At 41.2% G+C, this 23304-nt stretch overlaps 1 long non-coding RNA gene across 1 annotated transcript in view; it reads right to left on the reverse strand.

Annotated features, from left to right (window-relative positions):
• LOC125916604 (uncharacterized) overlaps positions 1-23304 on the reverse strand; it is a 139625-nt gene that overhangs the window by 14276 nt on the left and 102045 nt on the right. Inside the window, exon 2 of the long non-coding RNA XR_007455978.1 lies at positions 7603-7807. This is a non-coding gene — a long non-coding RNA (uncharacterized LOC125916604). The remainder of the gene's footprint in view (positions 1-7602; positions 7808-23304) is intronic.

The following is a 23304-nucleotide window of genomic DNA, read 5'->3' on the forward strand; positions in this document are numbered from 1 at the left end:
ATTTAATATTCCACAATACATCATGATGTATCGTTCTGTACAATAGTTTTTAACTTTTTTTCTTTGCAGGGAAGAGTCCTTATTTAGGAAAGAGACCTTTATTAGGGGGGAAGGACTGCTCCCTCAAGAGTTACTGCCATGGCAGAAAACAAGCCTGTAAACCATGAGTTCAGGGAACTCATCACTGATGTGTCCCTTGCCAAAACACTATTTTTTAAGCTGCTGGTGGAGAATGTTTGTTATGTCATTCCTTATACCTTGGTGACCTATGTGTGTATTTCTTTGCCCATTTTTTTATTGTGGCAAAATAGACATAAAGTTGACCACTTTTAGATGTACATGTCAGTGGTATTAAATACAGTGTTTATATCCAGCAAGGCATTGTGTCCTCAATCTCCACAGCTCCTTTCATTTTGTAAAACTGAAACGGTCTATCCAAGAATGACATAGTTTCATTCACACATTTATCTGCTTAGTTTCACCCTTGATCTGCCTTTAATCATCAATTGCTTTCTGTTGAGAACACTTGTCAGTATTACTTTTAATGAAGATCTGTGGTGACAGACGCTCTCACATTTTGTTTGCTGAAAAATGTTTTGCCCTCCATTTTCCAAAGGATATTTTTACTGGGTATAGAACTCCACACTGACTCTTATTTTCTTAGAGCACTTTCTAGAAATAATGAGAAAGAATTGTATTTTGGCTGCCATTGCTTCAGGTTGAGAAGCCAAGTATTAACCTACCTTATTTTTCTTGCTGGGAGTGTAATACACAGTTTTTCTCCTGGCTGACTTTTAGGATTTTTCCATTTGCCTTCGGTTTTCAGCAGTGTTTAGCTGTGGCTTTCTAATAAGCATCCTGCTTGAAATTTGTAACACTTCTTACGTTTGTGGCTTATTGTCTTCCATTATTTTTGGAAAATCATCTGTCATTATATTTTTAAGTGTGTTTATTTTTGAGAGGGGGGGCATGCGTGGGGGAGGGGCAGAGGGAGAACAGAGAGACAGAATCCCAAGCAGGCTCCATGCCCAGGGTGGAGCAGGACACAGGGCTCAAACCCACAGACCGTTAGATCATGACCTGAGCGGAAATCAAGAGTCAGCTGCTCAACCGACTGAGCCACCCAGGTGTCCCACGTCACATCTGCAATTATATTTTCAAATACTGCTTCTGCCCCATTACCTGTCCTCTCTCCTGCAACTACAGTTCCATGTATGTCAGAATTTTTATCCATGTCACGGATCTCTTCTAAATTCTTTTTAGTATTTGTCGTACTCTTTTCACGCTCTGCTTCATACTTGGTATTTTATTCTCACCTACCCACAAACCATCTCTCAGAACATGTCTAAGGTAGCCCCAGTGTTCATCCACTTCCCAACTGTTTCCATTTTGTGGCGTTCTGTTGCTAGAACTTTTACTTTGTCCTTCATTACAGTTTCTAATTCTCTGGCAATTCTATCCTGTCGTTTAATACTTGGAACAGTTTAATTACCATGATTTCAAGGCACATATCTGATATTTTCATTGCTTTTCTTTGGCATCTATTTTTATGACTTTTCATTGGTTCTTAGTCATGTCTTCTTTTATGTCAAATTATATTTTATTGACTTGTATATTTATATAAAAATATGGAATAAAGATTTTTTTAAAAAATTTTTTAACGTTTATTTATTTTTGAGACAAAGAGAGACAGAGCATGAACGGGGGAGGGTCAGAGAGAGAGGGAGACACAGAATCTGAAACAGGCTCCAGGCTCTGAGCAGTCAGCACAGAGCCTGACGCGGGGCTCAAACTCATGGACCGCGAGATCGTGACCTGAGCCGAAGTCAGCCGCTCAACCGACTGAGCCACCCAGGCGCCCCGGAATAAAGATTTTTTTTTTTCTGCTTCAGGGAGACTGCTGGATTGGAGAATATCACCTAAATGTAACTGAGAATTGGAACAGACTTTAAATTAGGTATTTTGGGGCACCTGGTGGCTCAGTCAGTTAAGCACTTCGGCTAAGGTTTGTGAGTTCAAGCCCTGTGTGGGGCTCTGGGCTGACAGCTGCAGCGCCTGGAGCCTGCTTCAGATTCTCTGCCTCCTCCCCTGCTCCTGCTCTGTCTCTCTCTTTCTCAAAAATAAATAAACATTTAAAAAAAATTTTTAAATTAGTTATTTCAGTATGAGTGAGTGCTGGCTTCTGGTCCAACTATAGCCTTGTGTGGAGATCTATGTATCTATTTATTTTTAAATATTTATTTTTGAGAGAGAAACAGAGACAGAGGGAGCAGGAGAGGGGCAGAGAGAGAGGGAGACGGAGGATCTGAAGTAGGCTCCAGTCCTGAGAGCAGAGAGCCCGATTGGGGCTCGAACTCATCATGAACCATGAGACCATGACCTGAGCCAAAGCCTGAAGTTTAAAGTGCCACCCCTATTGATTTAAAAGGGTCCCTCCTCTTGGGTTGAATATAAACTCTCTTTTGTTCCTTCTCCCCATCCCCTGGGACTGTTGGAATATTTACTCTTCCCAGTCTCTTAGCAACTGCTTTTCAGGCCCTCATTGCCTGGGGGCACCTGGGTAGCTCAGTCCTTTAAGCAGCAGTCCTTTGGTATCGGGTCAGGTCTGGATCTGGCAGTTCCAGGGATGGAACCCTGCACTTTTGCATTGACAGCCCAGAGCTGCTTGGGATTCTCTCTCTGCCCCTCCCCCATGCACGCATGCATTGTCTCTCTCTTTCACTTGGTCAAAACAAATAAACATTTTTAAAAAAAAAGAATTCTCATTGCCTTGAGTGCAGAATGGGGCCAACTGCCAGACTCCTAGTTCTTTGGCTTTTTTCTTTTCCTCAGGCCTTAGTCCTCCAAATACCTACAGCCCTCACTATAGCTCTCTGGTGTCTTCAAAGCGTTTTCTTTGTTTGTTTTTGTCCAGTTTATTCCGGCAAAAGTCGGTCTGTCACCAACAATGCCGCTATTATCATAAGCTATGACTATAAACGCTAAAATGAGATGTGATAGAGCATTTATACACAGACTATTTTATTAAGAGAAAATCCTACTGGCTCTTCTTGCTGAGGGAGCATAAGACAAGGTGAGGGCAAAGCAAAAGCTAATAACACCGCCTCCCCCCACCAGATGGGATACCTGTGACGTTCCTCAAGCATTCCAGGCTGCCCAAAAGCTAAGAGAAGAAGAAAACAAAAGCTTACCTGATAGAGATCCCAGTCCTGAAGGACCTGAGTCTTCAGCAGTTTACATATGTCTTAGTAAATTATAAGAAAAAGGCAATCTTGTCAACAGCCTAACCTCCAGAAACCTACAGACTCAGTTTCCTGGAACCCTAACATCACCCTCCCCTCCATAGTGACATGGGGAACAAAGGAAAGAAGGAAATGGTAAATGAAATTGAATTTCCTTACAACCTGCAGCCCATTGACAAATACTGGAGGCAAATAGAGTATAACATTTCTCCAGGAATCCCCTACTGTCTTAATGTTAATGCCTTCCTGGGGGGAAAACACCTTAGCCTGACAACAGCAAGGCCTCAAGTGTCATAGGAGTCCTCTTTAGCGTATGAACGTGCCTCTGGAGGCTTCTCTTTGGCCTCTACCTGCCCCAACTCTGTAGTATATAATCAGTCACTCCTCACAACCCCAGGGCAGCTCTTCCTACCGCCCCCACTCCTGTCCCCATGCTTTAAACAAAAGCACCTTTTGCACCAAAAATGTCTCAAGAATTCTTTCTTGGCTATAGGCTCTGGATCCGCCCTCTTCCCCCGCCCCCAACCCCCCCATCACCACTCCAAAACCCCACAGTTGCCAGGGTCCCTAAAGCTCACTCCCTTTCCCCAGAGGGAACACCAGCCCCCAGAGCTCATTTGATCTCAGTGTTGTGGCTACAATGCCTGTTGGATATCGATTTGCAGACCAATGAGGTGATAATAGCTTCCATTTTCACAAGTATTGTTTGCTGACAATTAAGGCATTATTTTCCCACAGTAAAATAATTTTTCTTCCAAATGCTACAGAAAATGTGGACCCTGAGGACGGGAGGAACTTACAATAAGAATCAGCAAAGCTGCAAAGCAAGAGGAGAGACGAAGCATTACGAGATTGTTGGAAGGTATTAACAAGGAGCCAATACGGGAACAGTAATATTTTCATAAAGTATGTTAATATCCTTTTGGGTAGAAATAGTGTTGTATACCGCCAAGGGCATGGTGACCCTAACAAATAAACAGATAACCATAAAGGCCAAGCAAAAGCAAAACCACGCTGGTGTAATACAAATGTTAAGTTCTGGTTTAGGTTGACTTCGGCAATACATGTTAATATCAGTGTGTTGTTAAAATTATGCTAGTGGGGAGGGTATGGTGTGCCTGCACTCACACGCTCCTCCATCTGGACGTATCTCTTCCAGACTTTGAGAGACAGACGAGGAAAGGCTGGGAAAGCAGGAGGGCATCATTCAAACAACTGGAAGAACTAATGGCCTAATCCGTCTCATACTGCATCCAGAAGCCCAAGCCATGTGCCAATTATTTCATATAATATTAATAATTACAAAGATTATTCTCATATATGAGAAACAGCAATGCCCAATGTGCTCTGTTCAGAAAGTTAGGATTATAAGCAGTTTTCACTTTGGGGAAGGGGGGGAAGTGATAAATCCTGGATAGAGATATCGGATAAATGGCAAATGTTATTTAAATATAAAGACAAGCTCCAAAAGCTGGTGGTTTCATTTGATTGAGAAGGCAATGATAACTTTATCAAGGGAAGTCGGAGGGAATCTCAGGTACTGACTTCCCTTTGTTAGATATTAAGAAAATGCACATATCACAAGGTGATGCATTTAAAATGAACATACGCGTGCAGCTATTATCTTTGTTAAGAAAGAGAACGTTAGTTGTGCCGCAGACATTCCTGGGTTGTTATTCCAGGTCACACACCTCCAGCCAAAGATAACCATGAGCCATACTTCTAATCCCAATGATTAGTTTTGCCCGTTTATGAGATCTACATCAACCTAGTAACAAAGCATATTCACGTGTGTGTCTAAATTCTGTTGCTCAACATCACCCTTGTGGGATTTATCCACAATTGTTCCTTGTAGCATAAGTTAATTTATTTCTATTTTTATACATTATTCCATGGTACAGATATGCCATAAATTATTTATCTACTCTACAGTTGGTGAGTATTTGGGTTTGAGCTATTGTAAATAACACTGGCACGGATATAAGCGTACATCTTTAACGTACATATTCTAAGGTTTTCTGTTGACCGGACCTGGTAGCTGAATTGCCGGGTCATGGAAAATCCACACATTCGGATTTAGGATACGGGATCGAAGACCTGTCCAAGGTGCTAGTAACCATTCTACCTACCAGCAGGATGGGAGTTCATATTCTTTCACATCCTCTCCAACATATCACCACCCTTTCAACTGTATCCACTCTGGCAGTCACGTAATTTGCATTTTTGAACGATCAGTGGTGTTGAGTATCTTATATTGCTAATGCCTTACTGGTTGCTTTCATTTGTGAAGTGTAATTTGTTAAAGATGTTGGTCTATTCTGTATAGGAGTTCTTTGTTATATAATGCAAAATAACCTCCCCCACTCTCCGGCCTGCCGTTCTCATCTCTTCTCTGTGCCTTGTAATGACCCAAGTTCTTAATGCATACAAAGTTCTATTTGTCAAACTCTTCCTGTATGGTTACTGTTTTTATTCCCAAAATGATACTGTATTCATTTTTTCACTGTATATATTTAAGATATATAACATGATGTTTTGACATATACAGTGAAATGATTACTACATTCAAGCTAATTAACCTATCATCTCACGCAGTGACCATTTTTGTGTGTGTGTGATAAGAGCACCTGAAAACAATCTTTTAGAAAATTTCTAGTATTCAGTATTCTGTTTTGTTGTTGTTCGAGGTTTACTTATTTTTGAGAGAGAGCGCGCGCGCACGAGAGAGCACAAGTGGGGAAGGGGCAGAGACAGAGAGGGCGACAGAGAGAATCCCAAGCAGACTCCGCAACCCAGTGCAGAACCCACTGCGGGGCTGAAACTGAGAACCGCGAGATCATGACCTGAGCCGAAGTCTGACACTTAACTGAGCCCTTAGGCACCTCCAGTATTCAGTTTTCTTTTTTTTTTAATTAAAAAAAATTTTTTTAACATTTAATCATTTTAAAGAAACAGAGCACAAGCAGGGGAGGGGAAGAGAGAGAGGGAGACACAGAATCCAAGCAGGCTCCAGGCTCTGAGCTGTCAGCACAGAGCCTGACACAGAACGTGAACTCACAAGCTGTGAGATCATGACCTGAGCTGAAGTCGGACACTTAACAGACGGAGCCACCCAGGTGCCTCCAATATTCAGTTATCTTAACTATAGTCTTCATGCTGTACATTAGAGCTCTATACTTTCTCATCCTACATAACAACCGGTTTGTACCCTTTGACCAACATCTTCCCTTCTGTCCATTTACCCCACCCCTCCACCCCCGGTAATAACCCTTCTACTCTCTGCTTTTATCTGTTGGGTATTTACAATAGCCAAGATTTGAAAACCATCAAAGTGTCTGTCAACAGATGAATGGATAAAGAAATCTAAACACACACACACACACACACACACACACACATACAGGAATATTATTCAGCCTTTAAAAAAAAGGAGATCCTGCCATTTGAAACAACATGGATGGACTTAGGAGACATTGCAATTATTGCTTTTAACATCTAGCTTAAGAAAACTTTGTCTACTCTGAAATCATGAAGGTATTTTGTATGGACTCCAGTTCTCTGCGGAAACCTCTAACTTATCTCTCCCCTTGATAAAAATCACTTCTTGTCTACATACTTCAAAATATGGATGATCACTGGCTTGGTTTATTTTCTTGGACCTAGTTCTTGCTTACCTCTTATTTTTTTCATTAAATGCCGTCCATTTTGCATGAAAAAATTTACAGGCTCTAGCTGATGCTATATTCCTCCAGGGACCTAGGTTTTAAACTCTTGCACGTAGCTAATCCAGGTATCCCCTTACACAAGCAGGTTCAAGGTTCAAGGAACACAAAGGTTCAAGGGTGGAGTTAGGGTTTGCAAGGTCTGGTCTATGTTCTGGTTACTTTTCTTACAGGTTGGTTATCAGGATCCCTTCCTTCTTAGGGGATCTAAGATTCTAGTTTCTAGATTCTAGATCTAGAATCTAGATTCTACTTTTTCAATTTCTCATGCTGTGAATCTGCAGAAAGTTCCGAGTATCTTCTTACACATTAGAAGTGGCCAATCTCTACTTCACCTCTTGCACTGTGACCCCTTTTCAGTGACAAACAACTTTGAGATGAAAATGGGAGCAGAGCTAGATCTCCTCTGCTTCTCTTCCCTTCACTGCAGGGATTGGCCCCTCCAGTCTGGGCTGCTGTAAATGATCTGATCCCCAGTCTTTGGCTTTCACACCTGTAAGACTATCACTCACACTGCTTACCTGCTACTTTCTGCTCAGCTTTTCTACATCCTGCTCCATGCTGTTTAACAATCTACAAATGCCTTGACCAAAAAAAAAAAAAAAAAAAAAAAAAGTCACGTAGAGTGTTGGGCTTACCTCCAATGTGTTTTCCTTCTCTCCAGGTTCTTGGCTGTACGCGTTCTAACTGCCTTGATAACTCTCTGGTAACTTCAAAAATGTGTTCTCATTGTATTTACCATTTCTTGTGTTCTTGGCTTTCAGTTTGGTCAGCTGCAAACTAATCCATCATAGCCAGAAGCAGAAATCTTCAATTACCGCACTCAAGTCCAAAAATAAAGCCCTAAAAGTGAAAGAAAATGACTGATAGAACAAAATTACCAACAATCTGAGACATTTAAGTAAACGTATTGACCATATTTCAAATGAGATTATTTACTGATTTGACCATTCAAATGACTCCTGGAGCTACATTCTTTGGCCCCCACAAGATTCCAGCATGTAAGATGCAATTTGGAAAATATTAGTATATATTTAATCCTATTAAATATATAATAAATTTATTTCCCTTAAAATAAAACCTACGAAAGCACATATTCTTGCTGCAGAAATCACGTCCATGATGAGCTCTGGCAGTAGCTGCTATTTATTGTACACAGACAGCCCTCTAATCCATATTTTCATTAAATACACAAAAGGATTACTGCTGTTTATATCTCTGAAATGAAGAAACAGGCAGAAGGAGAAAAGAAATGTGTCCAAAACTACTCTGTAGTAACCAGAGAAGCCAAGATTCCAACTTAAGTGTATTTGATTCCAAAGCCCAGAGGTATATCCGTTGTGTATACTGTTCAATAAACGTGCCCGGGGTCGTATTTGGAGGGCAAAATATGGAGTATGAATACAAATGTAAATCTGGAACATTCCCATGAAGCTACCTGCTCAAAGAAATTCTAGCATCCCTCATGCTTGTGTGTGCCCACAAAAAGGACAAAGGAAACAAAGGCTTTCACCTCTACTCATCAGAGTCACCTAATTTGCTACAATCCTTTAATACTTTGAGGTCCCCACTGGGAGAGACATTTCTGATTACATGAGCTTCACCAGGAGCTGCAGCTGTCCCTGTATCCAGGCTTGTTAGTTCAATAACGCGGAAGTGAATCCGAAGGCTGTGGGGGCCCCCAGTGATGATAGTATTGTTGGACTTTAGGATGTTATTAACAATTTGCAATACAAATGAGTTGTCTGCAGGAGGGGAAATCACACTGTGATCATACCTAATCAATGTAAGAATTAAAAACAAGATAACATGTGGGGAGGCGCAGATGTGGATATTAGGAGCTAAGCTTTAGCCTGCCATTAGCCTGACAATCATTGGGCTCAAGGTCAGTACGGATGTGCTCAGGTTTATTTCATTATTCTTCTCCGTCATTCCCACTGAACATGGACAAAGTTAGAAAATCTTCTTATGTGAAGGCGATTGAGAGTTCTCTTTTGCTTCCATGCTAAAGACAGACTCATGGGACCACTCCCTAGAGAGTACACAGACTGAGTAGAGATTTAAATCAAATCAGCATCCGTGTAGTACATTAATGACCAGAAAATATTTGGGGGGTATCTTCATCAGGTTGCATTCTACTTAATTTCTTCACTTCAGCTCTCCCAGTGTGTTAACTCCTAAAGCATTTAATGTTCCTTCCCCCATTCCAGCATCTGGTAGCCAACAGAAATTCTATACAAAACACGAGTTGAGCACCTTTGAACAGATAAGAAGACCGGGGTATATAAGGACTTAAAAACATGTAAAATTCCATATCCAAGAAATAAAGTCTCTGGCATAAAAAGAGAAAACTGCATTCAAATTTTTCTTTTTGCCTTGAAGGGATGGTTTCTTGTTTCACTGTTACAGTGCAACATTTTTGATGGGTCTTAAAATTATATTTTCACTTCATACATACACTAAGATTTCATTTTCTTGACTCTGGCAACAAGTTTTAAAGGTGATTGAGAAATGATTCATGGAAAGAAATTAGAAATAATCTAAAGAATAACCAACAGGTCCACAGGCTAGTTATGCTACAGTCTCTCCTTCAGGATTTAACCAAATCTTTCCTCATGTTTCAATTTAAATGCTTTTTTTTCTTTTTGGGCAGAATACCGCCTCAGCAATATTTGTGTTCCTTAGTGGATCCTATCAGTAGGCACCTATTACATTAGCCTATTAACAGTGATGCTAGTTTTGACCCCTTGGTTAAGGTGCTGTCTGCCAGATTTCTCCTCTAAAAAGGTATTTTGTTCTTTTCTTATTAATATCTACAGTGAGGAAGTTTTGAAACTGCATAAATGTCCTGTTGAAACTTTCACCTAATGGTTTTCATGACCAATGTTGCATCATTCAGTTCCTTATGAGTTTCAGAATTAAGGTTTTTCTAAATCTTCCTCTATTTACAGAAATGTCCTTCTACAGATAGAAGATTTTTCTGTCTCCCATGGGTGTCTGTTTGTGGATGTTGTTTAATATATGAAAAAAAACCATTTCTGTATATTAAACAACACCCACAAACACAAAAAACTGTTTTGTAGAAAGGGGCGAATATTATTCTGACAAACGATGAGTCACAAATGTGCGTCAGATTTGACGCCAGTTCCTTGGGAAATCTGGGGCAAGAATCTGTGCTAAGCACAGTGTGACTGAGTATTATTGACACAAAGCCCTTCCATTTCTTGGTACGAGTTTGGGTGGCACATGGAAGCCATTTTCAGTAAAACATTTGTGTGGCCTGGACAGAACATGCCAGAAACAAGAGGTAGCGGAGGATTCCTAGTCCCACAGCCACTGAACCAACAGGTCTCTCTTTCCAGTTGTGATGTATTCTTCGAGATGTTAAATACGCCTTTGCAAATATAAATATATATGTTAATTAAATGCATTCAAAAGCTCCTTACATATTTTATAGAGGATGTGACTTACAGTGCTTTGTAAAACTCTCTAGCTTTACATTTTTTTTAAGTTTCTTTACTGATTTTGAGGGGGAGAGAGAGAGAGAGCACAAGTGGGGGAGGAACATGGGGAGAGGGAGGGAAGGAGGGAGGGAGGGAGGGGGGAGAGAGAGAGAGAGAGAGAGAGAGAGAGAGAGAATCCCAAGCAGGCTTCATGCTATCAGCACAGAGTCCCATGCATGGCTGAACCCATGGACCATCAGATCACGACAGGAGCTGAAATCAAGTCGGATGCTCAACCAGCTGAGCCACCCCCAAAACTTTCTAGCTTTATAAAAGTCTTTCGATGGTGACAATTAAATTGCTACATAAGATATAACAAAAAGCTTACCCACTGTATATATTACATGCATTTATCTGCCCTCAAACCGTAGATGTATCTAGAGCTCCTGCCATCAAATCTCAACTTTTTGAATGATGTCTTCAATTTTGCTTATAGAAAATATTTTTCATAGATCATGAAGTAGGAGCAGTACTGGGAATGGTGTATCTAGCTAAAGAGTAACATAACCTATAAATACAAAAGTTTATTATTTTAATTTTTTAGTAAACACATGCCGACTGAGTTCTGTTTGGTTTTATCAACAAAGGTAGATGAGACATTTTATGAGATCAGCAGGAAATATTTGGAGACGGTTATTTGTTTGGTTTGTTTTGGGGTTCTGTTGGGATTTTCTTTTTTCCTAAGGATGATAGCTAAGTGGTCTAGAAATATGCTACATGACTCATCGTTAGTTAGCCTTGAAACTTCAATAGGGACATATTAAATGCATCTAGTTAAAAGCGATTCAGCATGGGAGCAAACTGAATGGAAGAACAAGAAATGAACCAAATCCTGTTTAGAGAGCGCTATGGAGATGTTGATGGCTTGTGTTATGAACACAGACACCCTGCTAGGCCTTGGTTGGCCACTCTGCGTTGATGAAATGTTTGAAGTGAATCATTATCCACGTCAAAGACGGCCAGGAGAAAATCAAAAGAACAAAATTATGTTGCAGCTTGTTTTGACAATATTTTTCTTTTCAAAGCTACTCACACGTATTAAATTCCTTAGTAACACAGGACAATGGAAAGGAGAGGAAAAGGTCAAATTGTAGAGACGTGCAATCAGTGTGTTTTGTCATTTATGAGAATGGAAAGAAATACGGGATGATTATCTGGCATGGTTAAATTTCTTAAGTGATATGAACCACCATTTCATCAAGGCCAGATCATTATAGCAATGACTGAGAAAGTGGACAGACCATTGGTCACGACTCCACAGTCACTAGGCAGAGACTCAGTTATACACTTGACTGTGTGTACATGCAGTCTTGGTCGAGATGCAGGTGGTGATCACCCACCGGCAGTGACATCCTCTACGGAACCTCAAGAAACCAAAAAAAAAATTCTGTAATTTACAAATGCTCATTGCCAAATAAAAATAAAGCCAATTAGTTGTGGGAGTTTCCACAGAATGTTCCAAAATATTGATTGCTAGAGGGCATTTGATTGCATGGTAATTCCCTGATGCTACAGGATTCTAGTAAAACAAAAGAAACTATTATTGACCATTCTTCTACAGAGAAGGCTCTGTGTTAAGCTTTCTGCAGACAGAAATAGAGGAGTTTCTCCTACTAACTCTTTGAGTTGGTATCTGTTTTGGAGGAAACGAATTTGAGGTTCAAGGAGGCTAGTTAATATACCCAATGTCATTCAAGAAAAGTCCGTTTTCATTTATGTAACCTTGACGTAACTGATAAAATATGTCAACTTAATTAACATTAGTTTCTTCTTTTTTCTTAAATTTAACCCATATATTTAAAATGTCAACATCTAGGAGAAGCCTGGGTGGCTCAGGTGATTAAGACTCTGACTCTTGATTTCAGCTCAGATCATGATCTCACGGTTGGTGGTTCATGGGTTCCAACCCCGTGGAGCCTGCCTGGGATTCTCTCTCCCTTACTCTCTGCCTCTCCCCTGCTTGTGCTCTCTCTCTTTCTCTCTCAAAATAAATAAATAAGCGTTAAAAAATGTCAACATCTAGTTACTTTTTAGTTACACACTGTCTGGGAAACAGAAACAAACATTTGTTTACAACTTCAGAGTTCAGTAGCTGACAAAACATCACCCCCATCGGCAAAGACACATCCTCGCGTTTGTACAAAGTTCTACTAACCTGTAAAAGTAGCTGTGGCTCGCACATTTAACCGCTGTGGTTTGTTTGTTTTAATGTTTATTTATTTTTGAGAGAGAGAGAGAGAGAGAGAGAGAGAGAGAGAAAGAGAGAGAGCGAGAGCAGGGGAGGGGCAGAGAGAGAGACACACACACAGAAACAAAGTCAGGCTTCAGGCTCTGAGCAGTCAGCACAGAGCCTGAGGCGCGGCTTGAACTCACAAACCACGAGATCATGACCTGAGCTGAAGTCAGATGCTGAACCTACCGAGCCTGCTCAAGTGCCCCAACCTCCATGGTTTTTTCAACAAATCCTGCTCCACATTATACCGTGTTCACTACAAGAGTTTTTTTGTCTTACTGTTTTTTTAGTACATTATTCTTTAAATTTGATTTGTGTTAAGTACTATGCAGTGCGTATTATTTTAGTAGCTTTCCTTTCATTTTTTAACAAGTGTCCCTGGTGATTTTCCCAAGGTGTATATAGGAATAAATACATGCAAAAAAGAAAAAAAAGAAAAATATGTATAGCAAACCATACAAATGTAAATGTAAAGTAAATAGATACTTCTCAAGCAAAGGCACAAAACATTTATTTTTTTGCTCCTCTGTTGCACAAATCAAAATGAAGTTTTATAGATACGATGTCTGACTTATTTTCTTCACAAAAGAATAACATTTGGGGTGTAAATATATTTGAGAATTTACCTGTATATGAATAATGTGTTTGTATGTGTAAGCGTTCTTCGCAAGTTTTTGTTTCCTTTGTACAGAGCTGATACACTTGTCTTTTCTTAATCAAGAACTTCCTCTGGACTATTTTGCTTCTTTTCATAAGATTTTTCATCAGTTAAGAAAGTAGGACTCTTTCATTTAAATTATGCAGGAAAAATTGAAAAAAAAAAACATGGGCGAACAAAGACAGAAACAGTGGGAGAATGGTAGGGAAGATTACTGGTGAAATTTGATTTCAAGGCCAATCTTATATTTTTAATTTGGAATTCATTTTATTTCACTAATAAGGAAATGGAGATCCTAGGATATCTAGGGGAAATTTGCAAGATATCAAAGCTCAGTAAGGTGACAGGATTAATGGCAATCAAAAGTTCTCTGTATTTGAATTTCCTCCTCTTTAAAATGAAGGAAAATATTTATGTCATCTACTGAGGTCTATTCCAGATCCATCACACAGCTGACAATCACAGACTTGTATCTATATTACAGCAGTGACTTTATAGAATGACAAATTACTTTTGGATACTTCCATTGTCAGACCTGCCCTTAGCCTTTGGTAGAGATTATCACTTGCCCACAGTCCCTAGAGGAGGCATTTCTGTTCTTCCTGTTACTCCAACTTCTTCTCCCCTATCCTGGTTATATATGATCACGCAAGATGGACACCTGATCCAAGATAGCCAACTCTGTTCCCTTTCTTTATTCTATGAACTTTTTGGGGGGTAACCAAAGCAAACCCATGGACAGAGAAACAGAGAGTGTCACACATGCAGAGAAAATGGAGGAAAGAGACCACAAGGCTCTGGATGGATGGAGCAGGAAGTAAGAGCTGTCCATGGCTCGACAGAGACCCTGTTTCCAGGAACAGACAACTCAAGGCCAGGAAATGCTTTTTACTCTGTCCTTAGATTCCAAACAGTGCTCTTTCCCATAAAGATTTTATTCATTGTATAGAATTTGGGTGGAATTGGGGTCCTCCTTTTACTAGAACAAAAATGAAACTTTCAAAAACATTTCATGGGTGCATTCTGAATTCAGCAAACAAATATCAATGTTTTGATTTTTTGACAAATAAATGAAATCCCTTACTAATCCATTCATCTGATGCATTTTGATAAAAATCGGAGTGCCAAATATTCTAGGCATTTTCCAAGGGTCTGTGGAAATAGCGATCAACAAAATGGACAGATGTCTTTGTCCTCATGAAGCTTGCACTTCAGTGGGGAAGACAGGTAAAAAGAGAAGTGAGAGATGTTAATGAGGTCTCCTAAAGGGGAAAATATAGAAGACAGGACAGGAAAACTTGGAGGGGCGGGAGTTCTAATACTCCATGAAGTGACCAGAGAAGACTTTGACAAATTGACATCTGAAGAAGGGGGGTTAGCACAGAGGACAGTTGATGGCAGACAATCCCAAACAGAAGGAAAAAGTAAAAAGGATTTCAGGAGGGCACATGACTGCAAAATAGTAAGGGGGAGCTTGGAGTTTCTGGTTCTGTGGATAAGGACCTTGAAAGTCACCACTCCTTCCCAAAAAGTAAAAGCTAAACAGACTGAAAGCACAACCGTTCTGGCATCCCTCGGATCCATAAGAAAGGTGAGGACACAGGGCACACATCTGTCTCCAAAGCTGAAGAAACAGACAGCCAAGTAAGAGGTAGTTGCAGCTGCCTTCCCGAGCACAGACATAATCATACACCGACGTGTGGACAAGTGATAGAGCAGGGAACCTGAAATATGATTCCTTAATTGCTGGGGGCTCAGTGGGGACAAGTGAGCGTTAAAAACTCCGGGGGGGGGGGGCAGTCATAAGGGCACCCCCACAGTATTGTGAGATTTATCTCCAGGAGTTCAATCAGGATATCAGGAAAAAGATCGCCTCCTATTTGAGGCAGGAGGAGGGGAAAAGGTAATATTATAAAATACACCAGAGCACTCTGTTCTTAACAAGGCCTGCCTGCAGAAGAAACTACTTAACTAGAGCCTAACCTGCTGAAGTATATCATCAAAGCGTCACTGACCAGGGATAGGGAGATAGCCAACTCCAGTCCACTCTAGCCATCCTGTCCCACCTAAGGGGGAAGAAATAACAGAGGAACACTGGTGAAGTTCACGGGCTGGAGGCAGAGGTGCGCTCAGAGACTGAGACCCATCACAGCATGTAGAACACGCCCCTCCACCCACACCTCACAAGCATGTTACTGAAGGCCTATTTACAGCAGTTCCTTTTACCCTGTACAGCATGACAGGCGATCGAGAAAAAATATAAGACACACTAAAAGGCAAAAAAAACACAATGTGAAGAGACAGACAAGGCGTCAGAAATGGATGCAGTCATGATATGAGAATCATCAGACAAGGAATTTAAAACAACTACGATGGACATGTTAAGAGCTCTAACACATGACAACATGTAAGAACAGATGGGCAACGTAAGTAGAGAGATGGAAATTCTAAGAATGAACCACGAAGAAATCCTGGATATAAAAAATACTGCCACAGAGATGAAGAATGTCCTTTCATTTGGGCTTAATAGTAGACTGCACAGGGGTGAGGAAAGAATCTTTCAAAGACTTGAAGACAAAAACGGGAACAAAGAACAAGGGCAACAAGTAGAAAACAGTAATGAATATGGTAGATATTCATCCATCTATATCTTTATCAGTAACCAGTCGAATGTCGATGGTCTAAAGACACCAGTATTTTCTGAGTGGATCAAAAAACAGGCCCCAACTACATGTGTCTACCAGAGGCCCACGTCAAGTATAAAGGCACATACAGGCCTCAAGCAAATAGGTGGAGAAAAACAAGCTGTACTCAAATGGGGAGGTGATAGGGTGGCTGGAATTATGGGAGTCTGAGGAGGCTGGTAAAATAGAAATCCCAGGGGCGCCTGGGTGGCTCAGTCGGTTGAGCGTCTGACTTCAGCTCGGGTCACGATCTCGCGGTCCGTGAGTTCGAGCCCCGCGTCGGGCTCTGGGCTGACGGCTCAGAGCCTGGAGCCTGTTTCCGATTCTGTGTCTCCCTCTCTCTCTGCCCCTCCCCCGTTCATGCTCTGTCTCTCTCTGTCTCAAAAATAAATAAAACCTTAAAGAAAAAAAAAGAAATCCCAGAGGTAACAAGGAGCCAGGTTACGTAGCACTTTGTTTTCCAATTCTCTTAATTAAAAAAGAAACCGCTTTATTGCCAACAAGGGATATGAGATTGGGCACAGACTGGTGTCATCGCCTGCTGCTGAATCACAAGAGGTTCAGAAAGACGCACGTGTTGCTTCTTACTTGCACGCACTGGAGGAAGCACAGCAAAATGGAACCCGTAAATTTAATTCCTGGTTATGCTATTTACATTATGTGATAATGGGTTCATTACTTAACTCTACAGGTTTCAGTTTCTTCATTAAAATTAGGGAATTTCATGAATTACCTTAACTTTCAACACAAAAGTGCATGACTCTATGGCTTATATCAGCATTCATTAACACGGGTCTATGGGCTATTTAGTCAGGGCTCATTTGGTTACAGAACAAAACAAAAACTCATTTCGAAACTAGTTCATGATGAAATACAACGGCACTGAAGAGAAGACGTGGGACTCACACCCACTGGGAGCTTCATCTCTGTCAAGGGCGGGAGAGCAAGCAAGGGCAGGACTCAATGCTCAGGACTCTGGGACCCCCATGTCCTCTCTCTGCAGGCTGCCTCCTGCTCTCTTCCTGGCTTGTCCCAGGAGATGGGAGGCTCGCTCTCCAGCAGCTCTCAGAACACACCTCCCACTCTTTAGAGACAGACTCCTCACCTCAGTTCTAATTAGAAAAACCCTGGGGCTGTATCACCTGCTCCCTTCTCTGGCCAGTCTCTAAGAAAGCCATTAGGTGAAGACGAAAAGCCCTTCCCTAAAGCGCAGGAGGGAGGCTGTTCCCATCACAGGGGAGGCTTCCTGAGAACAAGGTACAACAGGTACCCAAGCAAACGCTCTACCGGTAGGCGGGTGTGAATCACCGTTGACTTTAAAACGTTATGTGTATATGTTCAATTGTATGGAGATAGTTTCCTTTGGCAAAAGAATTATGATGAAAGGTCTCTAGGTTATTTTTGAATTTATTATTATTTTTTACTGCATAAGATGGAGATAAAGGGAAAGATACGGGAAGATGTCTCTCTCGACTCACAGAAACGGAACTTGGAATTCAGTCCTGAGCCTGCACTTTACCAGCAAGTGCCAAGGGCAACCGACTGACTTCCTCTGAGAAAGGAGTAACAACCTGTGACCTCATGTCTCCCCGAGTAACAGAAACTGCAGATGATTTACTGATTAGGAAGCACTGTGCCATTAGACGGCTTGGTCCTCGTGACAATCCTGTGGGGTTACCACTAGGCAGTGTGCAGGAGAAACTGAAGCCTAAAGTCCTTATATTTTTAAATATGAAAAGAAAAAAAATGGGTAGTAAATACATAAGCATTACATTTTTTGGTCTCATTTATTGTGGTATGTGGTCTATTTACATAAACTAAAATTCACACACTGAAAGCATAAAGTTCTATGAATTCTGACAAATTCATAGAATCATGTAACACCACCACAATCAAGAAATACTATATATGCCATCAGCCTTAAAGGGTTATTCATGATCAGTTCCCCACTCCCCAACCCCTGGCTGACACCAATCTGCTTTCTGTCCCTTTAAGTCTCCCTTTTCCTGAAGGCCATATAAGTGTAAGCACACAGTATGTAACCTGTTAAGTCTGGCTTCTTTCATTGGGCGTAATGCCTCTGAGATGCACCTACGGCAGTTATTGTGTGTGTCAAGAGTTCATTCCTGGGGCGCCTGGGTGGCTCAGTCGGTTAAGCGTCCGACTTCAACTCAGGTCACGATCTCGCGGTCTGTGAGTTCGAGCCCCGCGTCGGGCTCTGGGCTGACGGCTCAGAGCCTGGAGCTGCTTCGGATTCTGTGTCTCCCTCTCTCTCTCTGACCCTCCCCCATTCATGCTCTGTCTCTGTCTCAAAAATAAACAAACGTTAAAAAAAATTTTTTTTTAAAAATTAAAAAAAAAAAAGAGTTCATTCCTATATATTGCTGAGTAGTATTCTATGGTGTAGATGTACTATGATTTTTCCATTCATCCCCTGAATGACTTCTGGGTAAGTCTCAGCTTTTTGACAATTACAAATAAAGCTGCAAGAAGCATTCACGTGTTTTACAGGGGACACAGGTGGCTGTTTCTTCTTGGGCAAATGTCTAAGCATAGCACTGCTGGGTCACATGCCAAATTCTTTTACAAAGGGGCTGTCTCATTTTGCTTCCAACCAACAATATATGAGAGTTTCGGTTGTTGAATATCTGCCAGTATTTGGTACTGTCCAGTCTTATTTTTAAGTGGATTCTTATAACATAGCTGATAAAAGAGAAAACTTGAATTCAAATATAACTCTTCTGACTCTAGATGGAATGAATAAACGTGAAAGCAGTTCTATATTTACAGAATTACATAAAGGTTTTTGCATTCGGTGCTCATTTCCTATATGGGACCCCATGGTAATGGACCACTGGCTGTTGCCTAATTCTTATAACACAGAAAGTCAGATTGGAAAAGTCACCGCATGGATTGTTTGTCCTGATTTCGTTTCATTTGCTGACCTAATGACAGAACACAACTTGTCGTTAATTGGTGTCAATACCAGCAGAATTTGGGGTACTGAAATTTTAAGAATTCGAAAATTAGAAATGTTACTTTGGGCATAGTTTACCTACATTATCCTTAGAATTAAAAAATGAGTATATGAAGCTTGGTGGACACTTCTCCTACTTGGGTGATTTGTTAAACAGAAAAGAATAAAGTACGGGCACCTGGGTGACTCAGTCAGTTAAGCATCCAACTTCACCTCAGGTCATGATCTCATGGTTCCTGGGTTCAAGTCCCGCATCAGGCTCTGTGTTGACAGCTCAGAGCCTGGAGCCTGTTTTGGATTCTGTGCATCCCCCTTCTCTCTGTCTCTCAAAAATGAACGTTAACATTTTTTTGAAAGAAGAAAAGAATAAAGTAGGCGGCACGTGGCGGTCTTCTCCCTTTCATCCACGACCATTAATTGATGGCCCCGTGGTTATAAAACACCATGAACATGGCGGTGGCATGTAAGAGCAAGGCTCTCCCTCTGGGGGAAGCCCTGTGTCACCCCGCTGTATAATTCCTTCAAATCTTGCCGCACATTAATTTCAGATTATTTTACAGGTGTTTTATGGCATTCTGGGACTAGCTATTTGCATACGCTATGTAAGCTATAAGGAAATTCAGCGTCTTCACAGCTACTGTCATCACCAATAAACCTAACACTCTTTAAAAGAAGTAACTGTGCATATGGTAGATTTTACCAAGGTTTTGAGTCTACATCATGTCCCAGAGAGACCAAAAAACCCAATTTTAAATACGTCATTGGTTTCTACTTCATTTTCCACTTTAATCCAGTCAACCCTCAGGTGTTTCTTGGTGCTGACTCAGGCCTTTGATATTTTTTCCCTATAGAGACTCCATTTCCACCCCCGACTCTAGCGCGTACGACTCGCCAAGTTATTTAACTGCTGTGTGGCTAGTTGTCCAATTTGGAAAAGTGGGTTAGTACAAGTATAACTAATGCATAGGGTAGCTGAGGATTAGGGGAGTTAACCCACAGAGTGGATGGCCGTTTTCCTAGACATGCTCAGGGCCACACCAGTGTCAGCCACCAGCTTCCGTTGTGTTTCTATGGAGAACAATTTAGTCCCAGTTGCACTTTTAAGAGTTCTGTGGACATCCACTCCCCTGGCTTCTCTTCTTCCATCCCAGAGGGCATGTCAAATATTTTATGAACAAAAAAATGGCTTCTTCCAAAGAGAAATTCTGAGGTTACACCATCAGAGAATACATTTGTCACGTTATTAAGGATCTACGTCTTCCACAGTGCGGGCCAAAGTAAACGGTTTGGGAACACCACTTTCTTTTCATATAGTTCGTGTACAATTGTATTAGCAATATTTGTGGTAACAGTGAAGAGAGGTAGCTTACCCTTAACGGTAGCTACTGGATAGGAACCAGATATTGGGATAAATTACATCATTTTACAGAAAAAGATGGAGATTAGTGTTTCCTGTCCCATCTATCTCACTGTTATGAGGCTTACGTAAATATTAGAGATTTTAGTAAATCAGAATAATTACAATATCACGGTGGGGATTAGACACACTGGAGCACTAGAGAATCCTGGCACCAGACAATCCTGGGTTTACAGCCAGGTCCCAGATGGGTGACCTTGAGCAAGTAACATAAACTCTGAGTTTTCAGTCTCCTCTAAGAATGACAATACCCACGGAGACATCCTGAGGTTTCAATGAGATGCGTGCAGTAGGTACTCACTAAACGTCATCCATTTTCCAGTCGCCCGTGAGTCACAGGCAGGAAAACTCATCTCCAGCATCCTGTTAATTGGATAAATAGTTCATTCCCTCCCTCTGTGACTGATGCCTGTGGAAGCTTACAGGTGTAGGTGACACCAGATTCAGGCCCAAGTCTTGTGCCGTCAGGAAAGACGGTGGAGGTCCTACGGCCTGAGATGGCCACACTTCCCATGGTGGCACAATCTAAGCAGTGCAGCCTTGAAAGCCACAGAAAGGGACAGAAGACACTCGTCCATAGCAAGAGGCCAGGATGGAGCACGGGCATGTGCAAAAATCAGCTGGCTTGGTCATGAAAAATGTCCGTCCGCTCCCAGAGGCGGACAGAAATAAGCATTTGTTTTCGTGGATCTTCAAGTCAGCTGGGTTTGATTGAACTGGGTTGAGCAGCTCTGCTTCCTGCTGTAACAGGCGGGGTGACTCTACTCCACATGTCTTGCCCCCTGCTTGGGTGACGAGAACTAGGGCTTGCTCCTCTCGTGGCAAAGGCCAACACACAAAAGGATGGGCAGAATACACAAGGCCTCTTCAGGACTATGCTTCGGTCTGCATAATTTCTACTGATAACACGTTATAGGCCCAAGAGCCTACCGTGGTCCAGCTGATACCTAACGCTCTGCCATGTCCTTTGCAATCACAAAGTCTCAGCTGCTCGGAAGGAGCTCCTACATACTGTCCAGTGAGACTCACTAAAATGGCCAGCAAACCAATGTAAAAATTGTCTTTAGTCCTAAAATGATTCAGACCCAAATTCTCATCCCATGACCAAAACTTGCACATCTCAACTGTCACCTTATTTTATTCTCTTCATCAATGTTCTGGATGCTTACAATGTCGAGAGAACTGAGCCTTTCTGCTCAATTACTTGGATGTCAGTGATCCTTGTAGTAATGCCTTCATCAAGACACCTGTGTAAGTTATAAAGACAATTCTCTTGGAGTCATATTTGATAAAAACTTGAGAAAAGTTTTTGAGCTGGGTATTAGCCACTTTAAAATGTGACAATATAAGCTTACCCTTGCAGGATTTGAAAAATAAAAAAAAAATATATTTGCAATCAGAACACTGAGCTGTTTTTTTGTGCTTTTTTGATTTATATGCTGTCTCTGATTTTTATTCTAGCTACTTGCTTTAAAGTGATGTCATATGCAATCCACGTTCTACCAGTGTAAATATAAATGAAACCTCACGAAATTTAGCACGGCTCATTTGAATCACAAGTAAATGGCTTCTCTATTTTTGGTATTACAAGAAATTAGTTGTCAGTCATTTGCCTAAAATAGCTTTTCTATTTTAATTCATGAGTGATTCATTTTTTGTTTGTTTTTTGGTTTGCTTCTTTTTGCTCATGGTATTCATTACAAGTATAATTGGTGCCCGCCCAGCTCCCCAGTGTACCATCCCCAGCACTCAAGATTTTGGCCACTCGTGTCTCCTGTATATTACCCCCTCTCTGGGAATTGCCTTCAGCCCATGGAAGCTGATTCTCTTAGGGACTAAATTCTTCTGCTTTCCATCACAATGCAGTCTTAAGATCTCTTGCCACATTGAATATTCTGCAGAAAATACTTCGGTCCATTATATTTATGACACCATATTAATCTATTAAGCAGCAGTGAATACTCTAGATACCCTGATGGCAGGAGAGAAAGTATACAAAGATTCAGGAATTGCCGGCACATCCCCCGAAAGATAAAGGACAATTATTGCACATTGCATCTTTTACAACAAAGAAAGGACTGCACACAAGAGACTTCTTCATGTTCTATATACTCTATGCTTGAGGATAATGCTCTGACCCACTTATTGGGTTATGCACAAGACTTTTAGTTTTGAGTGTGGTCCTGTGGACAAAAATATTTGCTGCAGTGATGCAGCCTGAGGCACACATAGCCCTGCCTCTTTAGCCATATGATTCAATAGACCTCATGGTAATGAAGCATCTATAATTAAAAAAAAAAGACAACACTGTAGTATATCCAGAAAGGCACAGAAATGAGTTACCATACTTGCAGAGGTAACTGACCCTAATCACAGGAGGACACTACTGACATCAACATGACTTTTCAATGATGATGCTAATCTTCATCAATGCCAGACTTCCTCACTGTGAATTTTCTCCCCTTCTCTTTCCATATTTTATTCTGTGAAAGCTAGTGAGGAAATCCAGCCCACATGCAGCGGGAGGGAAATACTCAGATATTTATTTTTTGAGTTGTAGCGAGATTCTGTCATAATTCATTTTGTTGCTCCCAATTTTCCAGCTTTAGCGACCGGGGGCTTTTCCAGGCTGACCCCTGTGTCCTTTGGCATACCTGAGGTTTTGATTTTTTGTTTTTTGCTTTAGCAATTCCTTGCTTTCTGGCACTGCTAGCTTCCCCAGGCTCGTCTTGTATTTCCTGCCCCAGACCAAGAATCAGACATTTCCCCAAAGAGCTATAAGGCCAATTTCAAATGCGTTGTAGAAAATGGAATATGCCAAACAAGTTTGTATTTCGTAGAGTAATAAGCTTTTGTGGAGCGGGTCTC

Source organism: Panthera uncia, assembly GCF_023721935.1.
Source record: "Panthera uncia isolate 11264 chromosome E2 unlocalized genomic scaffold, Puncia_PCG_1.0 HiC_scaffold_20, whole genome shotgun sequence".
Classification (NCBI taxonomy): Eukaryota; Metazoa; Chordata; class Mammalia; order Carnivora; family Felidae; genus Panthera; species Panthera uncia.